The following is a 20,865-nucleotide window of genomic DNA, read 5'->3' as shown; positions in this document are numbered from 1 at the left end:
CTAGAAAACACCAAGGAGGAACCAGTCTCCTCCAGGAAGATGACAGCAGCCCCACTTTCCCACATTCAGTGAAAGTGAAAGCTGCTCAGTCTTGTCTGACTCTTTTTGACCCCATGGACTATACAGTCCATGGCATTCTCCAGGCCAGAACACTGGAGTGGGTAGCCTTTACCTTCTCCAGGGGATCTTCCCAACTCAGAGCTCGAACCCAGGTCTCCCGCATTGCAGGTGGATTCGTTACCAGCTAAGCCACAAGGGAAACCCATTCAGAGGCCTCCACTAACTCACAAACGATAACCTCTCCATGGAGATATGTAAGAGTCCTCTTTTTATTTTCTGGACAGACCTTTCCAATGGAGTCACATCAGGTCAAGTTATTCCCAGCTACTTATTCCTTCCGAAGTGAGGTCCAGTCTCCTTATCTTGGCTTAAAAGACATTAAATCATAACCTAACCCCAGGTATCCTACAGTTTTTGCCCGCTTCTGCACACAGCACTCTCCACAGGCCCAGGTACACTGAAGTCATGTCTGTTCGGTGGACCTGCTGGATCTTTTCATGGTTTTCTGCCTTTGTGTGTTCTTTAATTCCACACATATTTATTAAGCATCTCAGGTGTACCACGCTGTGCTCCAGACCTAGGGAAGAGAGAAAAGGACATTCAAATTTCCTAATTCAGAAAGAGAAACAGACATCAAACTAACAAACAAGTATACAAACAATGGCGGTGGCGGTGGTTTAGTCTCTAAGTCGTGTCCGACTCTTGTGACCCCGTGGACTGTAGCCCACCAGGCTCCTCTGTCCATGGGATTCTCCAGGCAAGAATACTGGAGTAGGTTGCCATTTCCTTCTCCAGGGGATCTTCCTGACCCAGAAATCGAATCTGGTTCTCCTGCACTGCAGGCAGATTCTTTATTAACTGAGCTATGAGGGAAGCCCATACAAACAATGTCAGTGAGAAATACTCCCGGGAGAGTTAATGCCAGATAAAGGGATAGGAAGTGATGGAGGCCACAATTTTAGAGCAGGTAAGAAAGGTAACTTAATAGAAGATGTCCAAGCAGAGACCTGAATGAAAGGAAGGAATCAGCCATGAAAATATCAGAAGAAGGGGGTCACTCCCAGGTGGAGCGGTCACAGTGGAATATTGTGCACGAGGTTAAGAAATTCCCTCCTCTTACCCAGGTTACGTTGAAGTGGAGGAGATAGACAGTACAGAAATAATCCTGTACTGCCTCGACCCTGCTCTGGATTGCCTGTGACAATCACTCAAATAAGAGAGAGCAGCGTGGTGTGATGTCTATTGTTGCCTATGTGTGTTGGATCAGTTCTCCTAATCATCCAGCTCCAGTTTCTTGGGTCTCCTCATTGCTCCATTGGAGAAGGATATGGCAACCCACTCCAGTATCCTTGCCTGGAGGATCCCATGGACAGAGGAGCCTGGTGGACTGCAGTCCACGGGGTTGCAAAGAGTCAGGCACGACTGAGTGACTAACACTCATTGCTCCACACTCTCAGATCTCAGGAGGATGAAATCATGGTGATCCTCGAACAGGACATCCTCTGCCCATGTCTTCTTGGGGTCCCATAATACCCCAGTGTCTGGTCCTGCCACATATCTACTGTAGGATTCTCTGGGAACAGATCAAGGTATTTTAATTTTAAAGAGTGGGTTTGATAAAAAGTCTTTCCATCCAACATTTCAACATTTTTAATCTAGTATCCTTATGCTTAAACATTTCTCATGACAGGAGAGTTCATTCTCCCACCCACATAGCCAGTAAGCTCCTGCCCATTTGAGCAGTTCAACTCATTAGAGACCAGTCTTTTATTGCAGAACACAAATCTAACTCCTAATGATTCGGCAGTTCCAATTAAAGCTGTACAGTAGATGCCTGTGGCCCTTGGAGATATTCTGCTTTATTGCCTGGAGGTTTAATGTTTAACATGGATTATCAATAATAGAAATAGATTTCACTTATCTGCCTTCTTTTGAAAAATCAGAAGACTTGTCAACAGAGGGTTGGTTTTTACTTCCCTGGTGGCTCAGATGGTAAAGAATCTGCCTGCAATGCAGGAGACCTGGATTCTGTCCCTGGTTTGGGAAGATCCCCTGGAGAAATGGCAACCCACTCCAGTATTCTTGCCTGGAGAATCCCATGGAGAGAGGAACCTGGCGGGCAGGCTACAGCCCATAGGGTTGCGAAGAGTCGGACACGACAGCCACTAACACACTTTGCCCTTTAGCAGTTGTCGTCTGGTTTTAGTTGCACTCTGAGTGAGCCCCAACACCTCGTCCACCTCGCTCATTCTCATCATGCTCCCAACCTCCATAGCAGTTGAATTGAAGACCTTGTTTTCCTGCCTCTGCTTCTGGGAAGGTTAACAGTCGTCCATTATCCTCCATCTGACAACCGACCCTGCTCTGGATTCAGGGACCATCGCTCTCTCAAGTTTCTCAAGCCCAACATCCTCACTGTGTTCAGCTCCCTGGCAGGATCAGGCTTCCAAACTCTGCCATCTTGGTTTCTCCTCTAGATTCTTCAGTTTGTTAAGATTCCACCCCCACCGCCCCGAACCAAGAAGCAGCATTCACCTGTTGGGTGGCCAGTACGGCCGATGCACGCTGAATTTTTCAGGTTTGTTTCCTCCTTGGAAACTCTGGGTTTGTACTTGTTCTGATTTCTCCAAGTCCTCCCACCACCGCTCTTGTTTCATTTGATTCAATGTACCTTTGACATTTTAATTTTACCCTCCTTTCATTTGTCTGCCACCTGCCCAATTCTCCCACGCATCATTCAAGATTTTATTAAGAGATTATTGCTTACCTACGAAATAAATCTCCTCAGATCTCAGTAGCTGCCAGTTCAGGTTCACTTAATAATGTCCTCCTTGATCTTTTGCAAACAGTTTCACACTTGATTAAGAATCTTGGTAAATCTTTCCAGCATACACACATGCATATGCACTTACCCACACACTAATACGCAGCAGGCTAACGTATTGATTCTTGTGACGTTCTGCTAAGAACTGTATCTTGATTGGGAAGGAACGTTTTATAAGTGACCTAGGAATGCAGTGACCTGAGAATTGACTGCCGAAGTTACCTAGGAAGGTAAGAGAAGAATTCAGTAAAGCTGCCATCTTTTCCGAGTAGACATTGCCAACTCAGACGGTTTAATTGTTTTGAACATGAAGGAAATTAATTTAGTATTCTCTAAACATGCCTCCAGTTAGCTTGGGACCACTAGCCCTGAAAAGAAGAAAAGCAAAACTGATGAACCAAAAGGAAGTGAGAAATAGATTTCCCTTTACACAAAATTAAATTGCTTTTTGGTTTCCACGGTTTTCTTTGTTACACTAATACAACAAGAGTGCCATTAGGACTGTGATGGAGTAGTAATTGAGCACTTACTGTATATGAGTACCACCTAGTCATCTTCTTATTGGATCCTCATAGCAGCTTCATGCAAGGAAGAGACAGAGGCTCAGGGCAGGGACGTGACTTACTGAGGTTGTCTGTCTGCTTCTGCATCTTGCCAGGTGTAGGCAGTGGAGAGCAAAGAGAAGATATCTCTTCTCTTCGCTGAACTGTTTTATTTTAGGGCAGCTTCTCTCTTCTCAGAGCCTGGTTTCCTCCTGGAGCACGTTAGCTGTTATTATTTAAAGCGATAGGGGAATTCAGAGATGAGGAGAAAGAATGCATATGGTACAGGTCTTAACACGTAGTATATACTCAATAAATGGGCTTCCCAGGGAGCTCAGACACTAAAGAATCTGCCTGCAACTTGCGAGACCTGGGTTCAATCCCTGGGTTGAGAAGATCCCTTGGAGAAGGGAACAGCTGCCCACTCCAGTATTCTGGCCTGGAGAATTCCATGGACAGAGGAGGCTGGTGGGCTATGGTCCATGGGGTCACAAAAAGTCAGACACAACTGAGCAACTAACACACACACACACACACACACACATACATACTCAGTAAATATCATAGAAAAGAGCATAGCGTTCAGGACAGTAGAGCCTCCCTGTTAATGGCCATGTAGGACAAGGTCAAGCAGAGATGTTCGCTCATTCAACAAATATTTCTTGAAAAAGTGAAACATTCTAGGCACAAACAAACTGAGAAGAGGGGAATTTTCTAGTGCAAAGTCCTTGATATAGCTTTAGCAGCTTAACTCTATACTCTTTTTCTAGAGAAGAAAATAGACCTAAAGCAAGCTAGTAACTTAATCAAGGTCAAGTAACTGGTCCCTGGAAGAGACTGAGGTCCCGTCTACATTTGCTCAGTTTTCTAAATGCTTTTGCTGATTCTGCTGAATCGTTCCACTTCTTCCTGGGGAAGGTTTCAGATTTCTGTCACCTGATTGGGAAGCTGCAGGGTGGGAAAGTGAGAGCAGGAGTGAAAGGGAATGAGTGGAGGGTAGCGGAGAGAGGGGTCAAGGCAGAGACCTCTTATACTTACAGACCAGTGCCCCAGGCTTGGCAGGGATCCAGGCCCGACCAAAGAGAAGCTTCTGAGGCTTGAGAAATCACGGGGCATCTCTTAGGACTCAGCTTACCTCCCTCTCCTCCACTGAGGCCTCATGGCTGTACTGCCTGTTCTGCGATCAAAAATAGCACTTCATCTCCTGAGTCAGTGAAGACATGAAGACCTAAGGACCAGAAACTCAATTTGCAAACTAATGTAATCCTGAGAGTGGGAACTCCATTTTGAGGTCAGTTTTTATGCGACACAAGTGGCCTAAATAACATCTTAAAAGCCCGGCCAGAGGGAGTGGTACTAATCTGAAGGTCACTGGCCTGTAACTGCAAGGAAGGCTCTGACCTGACCCCTTCCCTCTGTCCCTGAGTACTCACCTGTGTCACTTGTGGGAGGTGGCCTAGGGTTGTGTAAAGAATGGGGGTTTGGAAACAGGTTCGAATGATGGTTCTCCATTTACCTGTCAAATGGCACATGGCTTTTTGAGGGCAAGTGTTGCAAACATCAGCAAGACAGCTTGATTTAGCTGAGGCACAGAAAGAGATTGCTGGACATCACCCTGGGGAACCGAGCCTTGGAGAAAATCACAAGTGTGGGTGCTGCCAGGTTTCTCTCTTTTGTCTTCTGCCCCTGCATCTGGGTTTTATACAACCCTCCTGTAAATAAGATCCTGCCAGGGACAATGGATTATGAGCCTCGAAGAACCTCAGAGTTCACAGGTTGACCACCAGAGAGAGATTAGCGTGCTCTCCATAGGATCAATTCAAATGTCTCAGAAAAAGAGTCCTGTAGGTTCAACACAGGTCACGCCTGTACCAATTAACTATCCAGATGAGCAAAATTATCAGTGGTAGCATATGGAATGAGGGAATAACCTCCCCCAAAGGATTATGAGATTTCCAGTAAAAGGGAGCGAGATCAGAGTTAAAAAAAAAAAACAGATGTCCCTAGCTTCTGAAGGAATTCTACTGAACCTCAATTTGGTCATTAATAGAATTGGAGTAATAGTTATCTTACAAGTTTATTATAAAGATTAACTTCAATAAAATGAGAATATAGCACCTACTGTAAACACAATGAGCTTTTATTATTCACAAATTGAACAGCTTTTATCTTTCCTACACTTTTATTATTTCTCCCATGACTAATGTAAGCATAAAGTAAAGCTCATTACTGAGAATATGGAAAGTGAAAATATGAGTGGAACAAGTCTCCCATATTCTATATTGATGGTCATGTAACTTTCTACACAATTATCTAAAATATCTTCACCCACTCATTTCACTTAGTGTGATTCACAGATATGTTTTGACATGATTTTGTAGAAGAGGGTATAGATTGAACTTGGTCTGTAACTACTGATGGGTCAGGTATGTCTAGTGAGAGAGGGAGAATATATATATACTCTCCACCATAAATTGTCATGTGCTGCTTTGCAGATAAGGAACCTCAGTTGATGAGAAGTGAAACAGTGAGTATGCAGATGGCCTGGTCGTGTTTGTGGAGGCCACGTGGACTTACACTTGAACTTGGAAAAAAGATCTTCAGTTAATTTGGAATGGGATTCTTAGAACTTCATGAAAAGGATGATTTCTCCACCTTCTTTCAGAAATATGAGAGGACTTTCCTAGCGGTCCAATGCTTAGGACTTCTCCTCCAATGTAGGGGGGACAGGTTTAATCCCTAGTCAGGGAGCTAGGATCCCACATACCTAGTGGCCAAAAAATCAAAACATAAACAGAAGTGATATTGGAACAAATTCAGAAAGACCTAAAAATGGTCCATATTAAAAAAAAAAAAAAGAAAAGAAATCTTAAGAGAAATACAATGAGATCTTGATGACTTGCAACAGCATGGTCCTTGCTCTTCTCTGGTACCAAGAGGACTGTGATTTCAGAAGCATCAGAGACAACTGTCTTGGGACAGGCTTGTGAGTCGTGCACCTAACAGCAGAAATTTTGAAGGTAGTGGTCATCGGCAAAAACTCAGGCAGGGAAAACACAAGCAGAAAGAGAATGCCACTTCAGGGCTTCAGCTACAGACCACGCTCAGACCCCACTGCTGCCTCACGCACTACATGAGACATTCTCCTTTGATGATATTCAGAAATAACTGGGTGAGACTTCTTAAACAGATGAAGGCAAAAGCTAATGACTTTTGACAAAATACTATGTATGCTCAGATGAGGTGTAGGGGAATTCATAATGAACTCTAAGCAAGCATCAGTTGTATGTCTTCATGTCTACATAGCTGCTATTCTATCAGAGATGCGCTGGAGCTTCTTTATTCACTCCCTTATTGTTTACTGTTTGGATGGCTCCCAGTCGATCCTTATAATAAAATCTGTAATAATGAACAGTGACCCACTAAGCCTTTGGTTGGGCTCATGATAATTTTTAAATGCAATATGGATGAAAGAAAATAGATTTTACGGCCCCCCTAAGAAGAAAAGAATAAGATCATTGTGCAGTGATTGATCAGAGTACAAATTAGAGAGCAAAGTAATTAAAGTGGATCAAGAGAGTTAATACCCTTAATATCCTATGATGTATTTTAACTCAATAGTTACATACGAAGAAAGAGTTGTTACAGTTCATGGGGTGTGTGTGTGCACGCTTAGTCATTTTGCAACCCCCTGGACCGCAGCCCACCAGGCTCCTCTGTCCATGGGATTTCCCAGGCAAGAAAACTGGAGTGGGTTGTTGTTTCCTTCTCCAGGGAATCGTCCCCACCCAGAGACTGAACCTGCATCTCCTGTGTTTCCTGCATCAGCAGGTGGGTCCTTTACCACTGAACCACCTGGAAACCCATAGTGTATATACATATGCATATGTAATTGCATGCTAGGCTGTGCTTAGGCACTCAGTAGCATCTGACTCTTTGTGACCCCATCAACTGTAGCCCACCAGGCTCCTCTGTCCATGGAATTCTCAGGCAAGAACACTGGTGTGGTAGCCATTCCCTTCTCCAGGGGATCTTCCCCACCCAGGGATCAAACATGGGTCTCTGGCATTACAGGCAGATCCTTTACCATCTAGAGCCGCCAGGGAAGCCCTATAAACAATCATTAAAGGCAATGTTAGAAGGGTGCTTTGCTGGGTCTTGGGACATCTTATGTCCTTGTGTTACCCAAACTAAGGAAGAATTTGCTTCTTATTGGCCTTAATCATGAGCGGTCACTACTATCGATCTGGTGTCAGGGGTTTCCTTTTCTGTCTAACCAAATTCCAATTCTTTAAGCTAACTAATCCATGTGAGTCAGGACCCCAGTGGCCCACAAAAGGGATCCATAGTCATAAGAATGTCTTGTGGAGAAATTGTCTGAAAATGAGCTTCTTAGGAGCTTGTGGATTTTGTAAAGGCTCTTCCGGAGTTGGGTGGAATTGTGGATTGTCCTCCAGGCCCCTCAATCCTGTTTTCAGCAAAACAGTTGCTGTGTATTAGTTTTATTGTTTTACTGTCCCAGACATGGTTTCCTTGGAGCCTAAGACTGATCAAGCACTTTCTTTTTAGGTTTATTTTTTATTTGGCTGCTCTGGGTCTTACGTGCAATATTCAGGATCTTCCAGATTCACTGTGGCATGCAGGGCCTTTCAGTTCAGTTCAGTTTAGTTCAGTCGCTCAGTCGTGTCCGATTCTTTGCGACCTCATGAATTGCAACACGCCAGGCCTCCCTGTCCATCACCAACTGCTGGAGTTCACCCAAACCCATGTCCATCGAGTCAGTGATGCCATCCAACCATCTCATCCTCTGTCGTCCCCTTCTCCTCCTGCCCTCAATCTTTCCCAGCATCAGAGTCATTTCCAGTGAGTCAGCTCTTCACATCAGGTGGCTAAAGTATTGGAGTTTCAGCTTCAACACCAGTTCTTCCCATGAACACTTAGGACTGATCTCCTTTAGGATGGACTGGTTGGATCTCCTTGCAGTCCAAGGGACTCTCAAGAATCTTCTCCAATACCACATTTCAAAAGCATCAATTCTTTAGCACTCAGCTTTCTTTATAGTCCAACTCTCACATCCATACATGACCACTGGAAAACCATGGCCTTGATTAGATGGACCTTTGTTGGCAAAGTAATGTCTCTGCTTTTTAATATGCTATCTAGGTTGGTCATAACTTTCCTTCCAAGGAGTAAGCATCTTTTAATTTTATGGCTGCAATCACCGTCTGCAGTGATTTTGGAGCCCAAAAAAATTAAGTCAGCCACTGTTTCCACTGTTTCCCCATCTATCTGCCATGAAGTGATGGGACCAGATGCCATGATCTTCGTTTTCTGACTATTGAGCTTTAAGCCAACTTTTTGATTCTCCTCTTTCACTTTCATCAAGAGGCTCTTTAGTTCTTCTTCACTTTCTGCCATAAGGGTGGTGTCATCTGCATATCTGAGGTTATTGATATTTCTCCTGGCAGTCTTGGTTCCAGCTTGTGCTTCCTCCAGCCCAGCGTAGCTGCAGCATATGGGATCTAGTTCCCCAGCCGGCAATCAGACTGAAGCCCCCCGCAACGAGAGTGTGGAGTCTTAGCCACTGCACCAGCAGGGAAGTCCCTCGAGCACTTTCTCCCCAGCAACATTGTAGGAGTCCCTGTTGGTCCCTGCTGGTCCCTGCTGGTTCCCTGTACCGTCACACCCAGCTCTGTCCCTTGCCAGATTTGAGATTCGTCTGTAGTCCTCTCGTTAAACAGCTTAGCTGTCCACTAAGGTTGTTGTGGCTCCCACTGTGACATAGTAACCTTATATACCAAACGTAGTATGTGTCACTTGTTATATTACCTATTATTACATGTTAAATTCCACTGATTTCCCCCACTCCAGTACTTAGCACTGACAACCTCAGAATGAGGGAAAAGAAGAATTCTTTAATATTTCTTTTGTAAGAATTATTAGTCTATTTCTCCCACAAAGAACAGAGCTTTATTTTATTTTCCCCTGATCACATAAGCAATACATATTCATTGTGAAAAATTTGAACAATACATAAAATTATAAAGAAGAAAATAACAATAAAAACTCCAGCTCTCTAAGCTAATCACCATTAAAATTTTATCATCCTTATTTCAGTCTTCTCTTCATGCAAATATGCAGGGAAGAACCTTATCATTTCAACTAAGTGGGGAAGTCACTATAATATTATTTTATTCAATGATAACTTCTTTTTTCTTTCTTCACCTATCATTTACCAGATAATACACACACACTGTCTCTCTATCCTCCACATACAGATGTATATAGATTTTTAAAATTTGTTATCTTTATTTGATTTTTATATAAATCAAATATATATGTACATATATGTATGTATAATATATAATAATATATTATATATTATAATATAATTTTATAATATATAATAATATGCATGTATCATATATAGTCATTAAATATATGATAAATCTATTAATTAATTAATGCCTGGATGATTTACATAATTAATTGTACTTGGAAAATCCATATTGAGGGTATATATATACTGATTGATATTTCTCTCTCTCTACATCACTGTCTCATATATCTGTATATCATATACATATATGTATAAACATATATAAATATATATGTCCCCAATATTCCAAATGCATACATATACATATGGATAATAGATAGTCCATATGAATATAGATGATATATATTTAACCTATACAAATACAGATATACATTTGTACATAGGCTAACTGTGGAAAGCCAATCATTTGAATCAGGGAGAGAAGCATTCCAACTTATTGACTGTAAAGATGATTTCAGTAAGTGGGCAATTATTTTCTATTGAATGCCTATGATGGCCATTACAGTGTTTTGAGCAGATAAATGACACGGTCTGACTCATGTTTTGAAAGAATCACTCTGGTTGTTATGTTGAAGAAAAAACAATCGTAGGTCGAGACTACAGGAAGAGTTGCGAGGATGCTGCCTAAGGAATCTGGGGGAGAGGGTGTGGTGTCTCTGAGCAGGGGTGACAGTGTGAGGTATGAAGCAGTGAAGAGCTGGATGTAATCTGATGGTGGAGCCCGCAGCAGTTCTTGTTGGATCGGATGCTGGATCTGAGAAAAAGGGAAGGAGTCAGAGATGACTTGAGGGTTTGGGCTTGAGACTCTGGAAGGATAGAGTTTCCTTCAGCTGAGATGGAGAGGGTTGTGCGATGGGCGATCTGGGGCAGGGGGGCGATTGCAGATACATTGCCAAGAAGGAAATGTAGACAGAGCAGATCGGGAATATGGTTCCAGATCACTATGACATTAAAATTTGAGGAGAGGAAGAGAAATCAGCAAAGAAGACTGAAAAAGGGATGCCATCTTATAAGAGAGAACTCAGGAAGCAGTGAGAGTGTGTCAGGGACTTAGGGATTATTGGAAACCTCAAATGCTGCCACTGTCTGTCACAGGTCAGCATCCCTAGGGAAGAGACATGGAGACAGAGATTTCCAAGAAGGTGGTGTGTGGGTTGGGACACCCGAGCGGTAGTGAGGGAGGCAGGACTGGGTAGAGGGAGAAGAGAAGAAACCAATGTGGTTGCAAGGAAGGCTTCAACCACACTCGATAGGAACTCTGGAACAGAAAGTGGGCATTCAGATATTATCTTGAATTGAAATAAAGCCTTGGTGGCCTGGCACAGACTAGTCACTGGATGAAACCCCCACAAAATATTGCATGCAATCCCTTAGGGGAAATTCCTGGGAGAGACTCAGCTGCGAGCAGCCAACACTCCTGGCAGCTTCAGGAATGAATGCTCTAACCTTGAAAAGGGAACCTGGGGGGCATGCTACAGCACCCATCTTTGGGAAAGATTCAATTGAACATAGGCTTCCAAAGCATGGAAGCCATCTGTGATCTTCATATGAGCATTTTGGGTGGAATGGTAGCTGTCTTGGAGTGTGGTAAGAGTAAATGGGTGGGAAGAGCCTGATGAACTATTCAACACAAATACATAACACACTACACAACACAAATACATACCACCACGTTAAGGTATTTTGATGCAAAGCAGAGAAAAGAAGAGCTGCGATGCTGGAGGAGAAAGTGAGGTCAGAAAAAGGGATGTTCTATTTGTAAGTCAATGGTCCTGATCAGAGGGGTAGAAGATCACCATGATGTAAAGGCTAGCAATAACTGCTGGAGCAATAACCGTGAGGATTCTTTTACAAAGTGCTTTAGATTTTTTTTTTTTTTACATTGCATTGCATTTGCAAGAACCTACAAAAGTGTTGAAAATTGATGGAGCTAATGGACATCTCATCTTGTGCTTCATTTTAAGAGAAACAGCTTCAAAGTTTCACTTTTTGAGAATGATGTTTGAGAGGAGATTTTTTATAAATAATGAACCATTATATGATCAGTCCCTTGATCATGCCCAAATCTTCTGTCTTCATAGTCTGTAGCCTGCCAGACTCCTCTGTCCATGGGATTTCACAGGCAAGAATACTGGAGCGGGTTGCCATTTCTTACTCCGGGAGATCTTCCTCACCCAAGGATTGAACCCACGTCTCTTGTGTCTCCTGCATTGGCAGGTGGATTCCTTACCACTAGTGCCACCTGGGAAGCCAATGAAACGAGGTAACAATTCATTTTTCTAATATTATTTTTCTTAGCTATAGTTGTAATAGCTACTGAATTTTATCGAATTTCTTTCCAGCATCTGATCCTGTGTTCTTACCCTACCTCCTTCCTGCTCCTAACATGCAGCTCTGCAGTGGAGGAGTTAAGAGCAGGACTGAGAAGCAGTATTTCCCAAGTGAGGTTCCCAGCCCCACCACTTTGCTCTGTGTGATCATGGAAGTTTAACTTATCTTCATAATGCCTTATGTTTCTTATCTTCAAAATTCATTGCTAATTGTTAACCAAACAGGATTACAGTGAGAGAGGAATTGAGCTAATGCATGTAAATCATTTAGCAGATTATCTGGTGCAGAGTTCCTGCTGAAACCACACTGGCCTTCAACATTTTGTTATTCCCATTTTAAGAGGTTTCCTGTATCTTTGAAAAAACCCTACCAGATCATAGTACATGATCTTATTAGTTAATGTTAAAATTGCGGCCTCCCATATGATAAAGAAGGTTTTTGTAATTATTTTTCTATTTTTTTAATATTTTTAGAATTATTTTTAATTATTGTCATTGCTTTCTTTTTTAAAGAATTTTTCAGTATTTAATGTTAACACTAACCTTAGTATTAAGGTTATGCTGGCTGCACGATTATTTTAAAAGTTGAGTATTTCGGTTTTCTTGTATCGTCAGAAGTTTCAAAATAACATTGGGAATAAGCCATCTGGTCCTCAGACCAAATCTCTAATCACTTTTCTTTTTTTTTAACTTACAGAATAGGTTTATACTTGACATAGTACTTCTCACCATGGAGATGTTACTCAGTTAATATAAACATTTTTTGTTTTTGTTAAACAATAGATCTCTTCTCCATTTCAATGTCAATATAAAGTTTTTTTTTTTTTACATTAACTCTCTCCATTTCAATGTTAGATACATTGAATATATTTTCTGAACTTTTTCCCACGCAGAGATAAGTTTTAATTTCTGACCAACTGTATTTAATGTCTAGGTACAGTACTAACTTGGGAGATAACAAAACAAAAATTCAATAAAAATATGGAGAAAAAATTCCTCAATGATGCAAGAGGCAGTGATTATAACTGGACAGTGGCAATTTCCTAGGATTCTGGGCAAGAGTTTCCTTCTTCCTACTGAGAATTCTGAAACTATGAAATATTACTTATGCAAATTTCAGCAAATGCAAATTACAGATGGCATTTTCCAGTGCATTATCTGTTGTGACAAAAACATGTTGTTTTCCCTTTAACAGAGTATATCAATTTGTTCCTATTTATAGGAAAATAACCAGTAATATGAAACTTCTCTATTAAGTGTTTCTTGGGAACTTTCAGACACCAAAGCTCAGTTCTGAAACTCAATAGCACAAAGGTTTTCAGAGGAAGGTTTGATTCAGTAGGCCCTTCAGACTCACATCTGTCCATTTCTTTTTCGTGCATACACCCCCAAACAAGCACAAATGCCTGTAATGCTGAGAATCACACCCAACAAGAGAGCAATTGCATGTCCGGCTTCTACTGCTTCAACAACAGGCAGCACCAAAAGCAAAGAAAAGAGGACTAGGAACAACTGTGTTGAAACTGAGATCGTGATGTGGCTGGTTCTTGAAGGATGAAGATCTCAAAGAAGGCGGTACTGAATTCTATCCGACTCCCTTCCAGCAGCTCCGGATGCTGAGGCTAAGAGATTCCGCGTGACAGCGCCTACTTCAAGGAAGCAGCCATTGCAGAAGATCTCTAATCACTTTTCCAACCCTCTTTTTTTATAATGATTAATCTGTTTCTCTTTCTTCTGAAAGTTTGTAGTTTGATTGGAAGATATCCATTTTTCTGGGTTTGTTTACATGTTTATTTATTTGCTATGGATATATACATATTATTAACATAATTCTTAAAATCTCTTTCATATGTGTTTGTACCTCCCATTTCATTTTGAACCATGAATATTTTACTATTTGTCTTTTTTCATTAGTCAGCATCAAAAGACATTTACTTATATCATTAATCTTTTCAAAGAATCAGATTTTTAATATATTTACCTAAAATATATTCCTTTTTATATATTTCATTAATTTGAGCTTTTATTTGAATAAATCTTTCTTCATTGAGACTTTTTGGGTTGGTCTTGGTTTTTATTTCCTAAGAAGAGGCTTAATTTCCTTTGTATTTTGTCTTCCTTCTTATAAAACAATGCTATTACTCTGTATTTTCCTCTCTATATTGATTTGTTGTGCCCCCAGGGTTTTGATATCAAGTTCTCTCTTTTTCACGTTTTTTAGATAGCTTGTAATTTCAGTTGCAATTGATAGTTGTAATTTCAGGTTTTTTAAAATTCCAAGTAGTTAATAATTTCGGATGATATTTTATTAATTGTTTAAGGTCAGTCGTGATGATTTTGATCACAGCATATAATCTGTCAAATTTCTATTTTTGAATTTCTTAAGCTTTTTCATAGTCATAAATATGATCAATTTTTCAAAATGTTTGTTGCTCGGTCCTTGTGGCTCAGATGGTAAAGCGTCTGCCTACAATGCGGTAGACCCGGGTTCAATCTCTGGGTTGGGAAGTTCTCCTAGAGAAGGAAATGGTAACCCACTCCAGTATTTATTCTTGTCTTAATGTTTGTTAGACATATGTAAAAATGTATAATATATATTCAAAGAACAGGGTAATATATATATATACACACACACATACAATTTATAAATATGTACAACATGTGAATTAATTCCAGGGTATATAATACTAATGTTGCTGTTTTTACTTTCTTACTGTATGCTTCGGTATATTTTTATGCATCTTTTTATTTTCAGTTTTCTCTATTACTTTGTCTTAAATTCATTTGTGTCAACCATATGGAGACAGGTTTTATTTTTAAGTAAGTTTGGCAGTCTTTGTCATTCATATAACATAAAGTATAAAGAAAAACTATAAGGATTTTCAGTCTCTTGGACTGCAAGGAGATAAACCCAGACAATTCTAAAGGAAATCAGTCCTGAATATTCATTGGAAGGACTGATGTTAACACTGAAACTCAAATACTTTGGCCACCTGATACGAACTGACTCACTGGAAAAGACCCTGATACTGGGAAAGATTGAAGGTAGGAGGAGAACGGGACGACAGAGGATGAATTAACTGGATGGCATCACCAACTCGATGGACGTGAGTTTGAGCAACCTATGGGAGTTGGTGATGGACAGGGAAGCCTGGCATGCTGCAATCCATGGGGCAGCAAAGAGTCGGACACAACTGAGCGACTAAACTGAAACTGAGAGAGGATTTGTTTCTTTCGTATTCTATTTATTATTTATTGCATATTGTCATTTCCAGGGTTTTCCTTTTATTTCTGTGGCTGGTCTCTTCTGGTTACTTTACATCTCTATTTATCCCTTTATTAGTTTAGAATTTATGTTGTCCTTTTTGATACCACCGAATACCTCCCCTTTCTCAGAATTCTTCTATTGTATTAACATAAGGTATCAGTTATTACTCGTGGGCAAGATTTTTAACCCACCTGCCCATTGCAAGCTTCTTACTTCAGCATAATAAGAATTTAAAAAGTACTTTTACTTCTATCTTCTGGTCTATCACACATCTTTAGGGTTTTATTCACAGAAGGAGTTTGGTTCTTCTATTTTAGACATTTTGTCTTATAGAATGTGACTTTTATTTTAGGAATTCTTCTTTGGCATGTATGCTATGCCTCCCAAGACTTTCAATAATTATGTAATCTCTGTCTCTGCTCTTCGGGCTTTTCTGGTGACTCAGTGGAAAAGAATCTGTCTGCCAGTGCAGGAGACTCAGGTCCAATTCCTGGGACGGGAAGATCCCCTGGAGAAGAAAATGGCCACCCATTCCAGTATGCTTGCCTGGGAAGTTCCATGGACAGAGGGCTATAGTCTGTGGAGTCTCAAAAAGAGTCAGACACAACCTAGAAACTAAACAGTGACAACCTAGACTCTTACTTTTATTTACTTCTCACCCTTCCATCCCTTCTTCTTCTGTCTTGAGATCTCTCGTTTGATTCCTTTCCTGTTTGATTCCTTTCTGTTCTTCAGTATTTTCTTCTGTGAGGTGTAGGTAATACATTCCCTGAACCCTTAAATACCTGCAAACTTCTTTCACAACAGCAGATAAATATCATCTTAGTTGGAGGTAGAAGTCTTGGGTGAAAATTCATTCTCAGCATTCTCACAATGCTATCCCATTATCTTCTACTTTGGGACTGTGGATAAGAATTTCCATGCCAGTTTGATCCTTTTTTATCTTTGTAAATTATTGTTCTTTCTGTATGGAAGCTTTAAGTGTTTTCTCTTTATCCCTGAGATTCAAAAACAAAGTACCTTGTCTGACTTTGGCTTGGTGTATCTTGTCTAATATCAGTCTTACCTAGATCGTATGAGACTTTCAGGATTCAGACTCCAGCCTTTCTTTAACTCAATGCATTTTTAATGTATTAACTGTTTTTTTATATCCCTTTATCTATTGTTATCTGTTCACCTGTTAAGTACAATGTTAGTGAACAAACAATATGTAATAGGTAAAGTGTCCTTAAACACAAACACATGTAAAACAAAGCTATAGATTGATAGGCTAATGAAAATGCTGTGATTAGAAGCTTGTAGGAACCTGACCCTTTATTTCCCCAAAGAGCAATAGTTCAATATTTGTTCATTGAGGGTTTGTAGCATTATGTATAAAATGACAGCCATAAATAATGAAAACTGACATTATCTGGTTCTCTGCAGTCCTTTTTTTTTTTTTTTTGCATACTGTAATGTAATCTTAAGTGTTATTATTTTGTTTGTTGAGGTTGCCAGATTCTCCAGCATTTTCCCTCTGTGTCTGTTAGATCCCTTTTGTACAGACTGCAAATTTCCATTGCCCATTCAGTGGGGCTCAAATTCAGCTACCAGGCTATCCTAGCATCAGTTCTCAAAGATGAGATAGGCACCTTAGTCTCTGCCCTTCTGCTGCTGCTGCTGCTGCTAAGTTCCTTCAGTCGTGTCCAACTCTGTGCGACCCCATAGACGGCAGCTCACCAGGCTCCCCCGTCCCTGGGATTCTCCAGGCAAGAACACTGGAGTGGGTTGCCATTTCCTTCTCTAATGCATGGAAGTGAAGAGTGAAAGTAAAGTATCTCAGTCGTGTCCAACTCTTAGCGACCCCATGGACTGCAGCCCACCAGGCTCCTCTGTCCATGGGATTTTCCAGGCAAAAGTACCCTAGTGGGTGCCATTGCCTAACAAACTACAAGACTCAGCTCAACAAATGACTCTTCAGTTCCTAGAAAACTGCTTGGAATCAAGGTCAACAGGTTTTCCTAGGAATATCTTTTCCAGTCTCTGCACCCTTTGGGAGCCCAAGATCTTTTCAAGTCCTACTCTTGCTAGTGCTGTCACGTTCTGCTCCTTACTCCAGGATTCTCTGCATCAGTTCTGAGGCCTTCATCTGATCTAGGGAGCAGAAATCCTTAGTAGCATTTTATGTCTGGTTTTCTACGTGTCCCAAGGCTTTGCTTTCCTTCATCAGGTCTTACATGTCCACTGACTTCAAATTCATAGAGGTGGTTGGCAGGAGGAGTTGAGAAGTGGATGCAGAAATTTGATAAAGTAGCCATCCTCCTAGAATTGGATTCTGAAGCATATTACACACCAGTGAATACCACCAGATTGGAGGGACACTGTCTTTCTCTACAGTCATGTTATTTGGAGGTCTTGAACTAAATGTAAACCTCCTTTCTACTCCACGTGTTGTCACAGGAGACATCCCTCTCTCAATGGCTGTTGTTTCTAACACGGCTGCTCATAATGCGATGGCAGCTTGGTTTGTCTCTTCTTTTACTTATTGGCAAGTTGCTTCCATCACATGGAAGCAGCTGAACTCTGTAATTATGAGCATTGAAGGGAAAGAATTTCCATAAATGCCATATGTTTTACCAATGCTGTCTCAGATGAGGCTTACCCAGGAGTTTTTTACTTTACACTTGTGATAACAATTCTATTATTGTACAGATGATTATTTCCAGGATGAGGAAAATGAAGATACATTTTCTAGTCCACTAACTCTTACCAGCATGCCAAAAATCAATAGCTTCTCTTGCTACACAGATTGCCTTCAAGATTACCAACTTCAAGCAGTTTTGATCAACAGTTTTTATATCCATTTGGGTGTCTCTGTTTTAACTGATGTCAGTGTGAGCACGCTCCACCCCCTGTTTATTAGCATGTTTTTATTCACGAAGTACTTAAACAATGTTTGTTTCACTTAAACATAGTGCTTATAACTCATTACTCTTGTAACATTTTTGTTAATTAACTTCAGGGTGGCCCTTATTTCAGTATCATTTTTTCTTTTAACATTTATGCCCCAATTTGAACATTTCATGCTGGCTAAACCTGATTTTTGGTAAATATTCATGATTTCTGTTGAAGTGTGTTCTATTTGATAAATTTTTGATACCATAAAAGAGAATTGGATTTAAAAGCAAAAAGTTTAGGTTTAAATCTTTCTCCTACTGGGAAGTTAGTTTATTCTTGATTTACGTGCCTGCGTTCTTTAACGTCTATGAACTTTGATCTTCTCCCTTTAAATGGGGATGAGAATACCAACCTTACAGAGTTCTCCTAACTGAGTCAAGTGTGTGAAAGGGGTGCATTCATAATGAATGCTCAAGGAAACATTAGTTGAAATTGAAAGTCTGAGGGAAAGTCTTAAACATGTAATGAGTATTATTAAACACAATTTACAAGGAAAAAGTTTAACCTGCCTAAGTCCAAGAACAAATACTTTGGACCATGTAAAGAAACCCAGTTTATAACCAAACTGGGTTTGTGAGTGATGTGAGTGATGTGTTCACTCACATCATCAATTTTATCCATTATATTATGTCTGACTTTTCTCTGTTTCAGAAAGATTTTATTCTATTTTGCTACTTCTTGTGTCTTTCCTCTAAATAATACAATAACTGCCCTTTAAAATAATCCTAGAATTCACTTTTGACTAAATTAGATTTCCCTTTACCTCAAATTGGAGATATCTGAATAAAATGTCTTTCTTTTTAATGGCATAAAAAAGGCAACTCACAATCGGAATACTGGGGAAAATATTTCAGTACTATAAAATTAATGAAATGTACATATGTAAAGATATTTATGTATGTATTTTTATATATGCATATATACACACAACTGGCTGATGCAAATGTCCAATAGAAAAGTGGTTAAAACAGCAATAGTTCTATGTTTCATGTCAGTCTCAGCCTATCTATAATTAATGTTTTGGCTGAGCCAGCCCTTGTGGTTCTTATTATGATTGGAAGATGTACATAGCAGTAATCATCAGTAAACTAGGATGGTGACTGCAGCCATGAAATTAAAAGATACTTGCTCTTTGGAAGGAACAGTATGACAAACTTAGCATATTAAAAAGCAGAGACATCACTTTTTCAACAAAGGTCCAATATAGTCAAAGCCATGATTTTTCCAGTAGTCATGTACAAATGTGAGTGTTGGACCATAAAGAAGATTGAGTGCTAAAAAACTGATGCCTTTGAATTGTGATGCTAGAGAAGACTCTTGAGAGTCCCTTGACAGGGAAGGAGACCAAACCAGTAAATCCCAAAGGAAATCAGTTCTGAATATTCATTAGAAGGATCAATGATGAAGCTGAAGCTCCAATACTTTGGTCACCTGATGTGAAGAGCCAACTCACTGGAAAAGACCCTGATGCTGGGAAAGACCGAGGGCAGGAGGAGAAGCGGGCAACAGAGAAAGAGATGGTTGAATGGCATCCCCAGCTCAATGGACATGAGTTTGAGAAAATTCCAGGAGATAGATAGTGAAAGACAGGAAAGCCTGGCATGCTGCAGTCCATGGGGTGGCAAAGAGTCAGACATGACTTATCGACTGAAGAACAAAGTGAATGATGGACATTGAACTCAAGGCTTTAATATTCACCATCACTGAGTAGTTGTCAGTCTCTATTTATGTATCTGTGTGTATTTACTATTTCCTTGTCTGCCTATCTATCTACCTATATATTTTTATCCCCTGCCTCATTTAACAAATTATTGAAGTGAATTAATATTTACTTTATTTAGTCTTAGAGCTTCCCTGGTAGTTCAGTTGATAAAGAATCTTCCTGCAAAACAGCAGACCCCAGTTTGATTCCTGGGTTGGGAAGATCTGCTGGAGAAGGGATAGGCTACCCACTCCAGTATCCTTGGGCTTCCCTAGTGGCGCAGCTGGTAAAGAATCCGCCTGCAATGCGGGAGACTTGGGTTTGATCCCTGGGTTGGAAAGATCCCCTGGAGAAAGGAAAGGCTACCCACTCCAGTATTCTGGCCTGGAGAATTCCATGGACTGTATTGTCCATGGGGTCGCAAAGAGTCAGACATGACTGAGTGACTTTCATTTCACTTCACTTCACTATTTAGTCTTAAAACCCTTTGGGGAAGAAAATACTATTATTATCCATTTTGCATATGAAATAGCAAAAACTACCTGGAAATTAGCCTTCATTTTTCACTTCTCATTAAAATATTTATAAAATTGAGAACCAGACATGGCATAATTTTGATAAATCCCTTTGCTCTGGTCTTCATTTTGAGTTCTGAACGTCTATCCCTAACCCACACCCTGAAACAGCCTGAGTCTAATTCATGATGGAGCTCTGCCTACCTGGCTGGTCTAAATCTCCAATATCCTATTATCAACCCTCGTGTGACTTGACAGGTTTGAATAATAGGAGGCTGCACCAAAAGGATGGAAACTATATTGGAGAGAGTGCCTCCTGTTCTTTCTTAAAATCCTAATGATTATAG

The 20,865-nt window shown here is 40.4% G+C and overlaps 1 long non-coding RNA gene across 1 annotated transcript; it reads right to left on the bottom strand.

The window, feature by feature from the left end:
* Nucleotides 1-337: 337 nt before the first annotated feature.
* Nucleotides 338-4,688, bottom strand: LOC138088711 (uncharacterized). Its single transcript, XR_011145728.1, has 4 exons — nucleotides 4,562-4,688; nucleotides 3,415-3,652; nucleotides 2,973-3,106; nucleotides 338-637 (listed from the first exon to the last, which is right to left on the bottom strand). It is a non-coding gene; the product is annotated as an uncharacterized lncRNA (long non-coding RNA).
* Between the last annotated feature and the right edge of the window lie 16,177 nt (nucleotides 4,689-20,865).

Source organism: Capricornis sumatraensis, chromosome 11, assembly GCF_032405125.1.
Source record: "Capricornis sumatraensis isolate serow.1 chromosome 11, serow.2, whole genome shotgun sequence".
NCBI classification, from domain to species: Eukaryota; Metazoa; Chordata; class Mammalia; order Artiodactyla; family Bovidae; genus Capricornis; species Capricornis sumatraensis.
The sequence above is the reverse complement of the archived record's forward strand: the minus strand, read 5'-3'. Positions and strand labels throughout refer to the sequence as shown.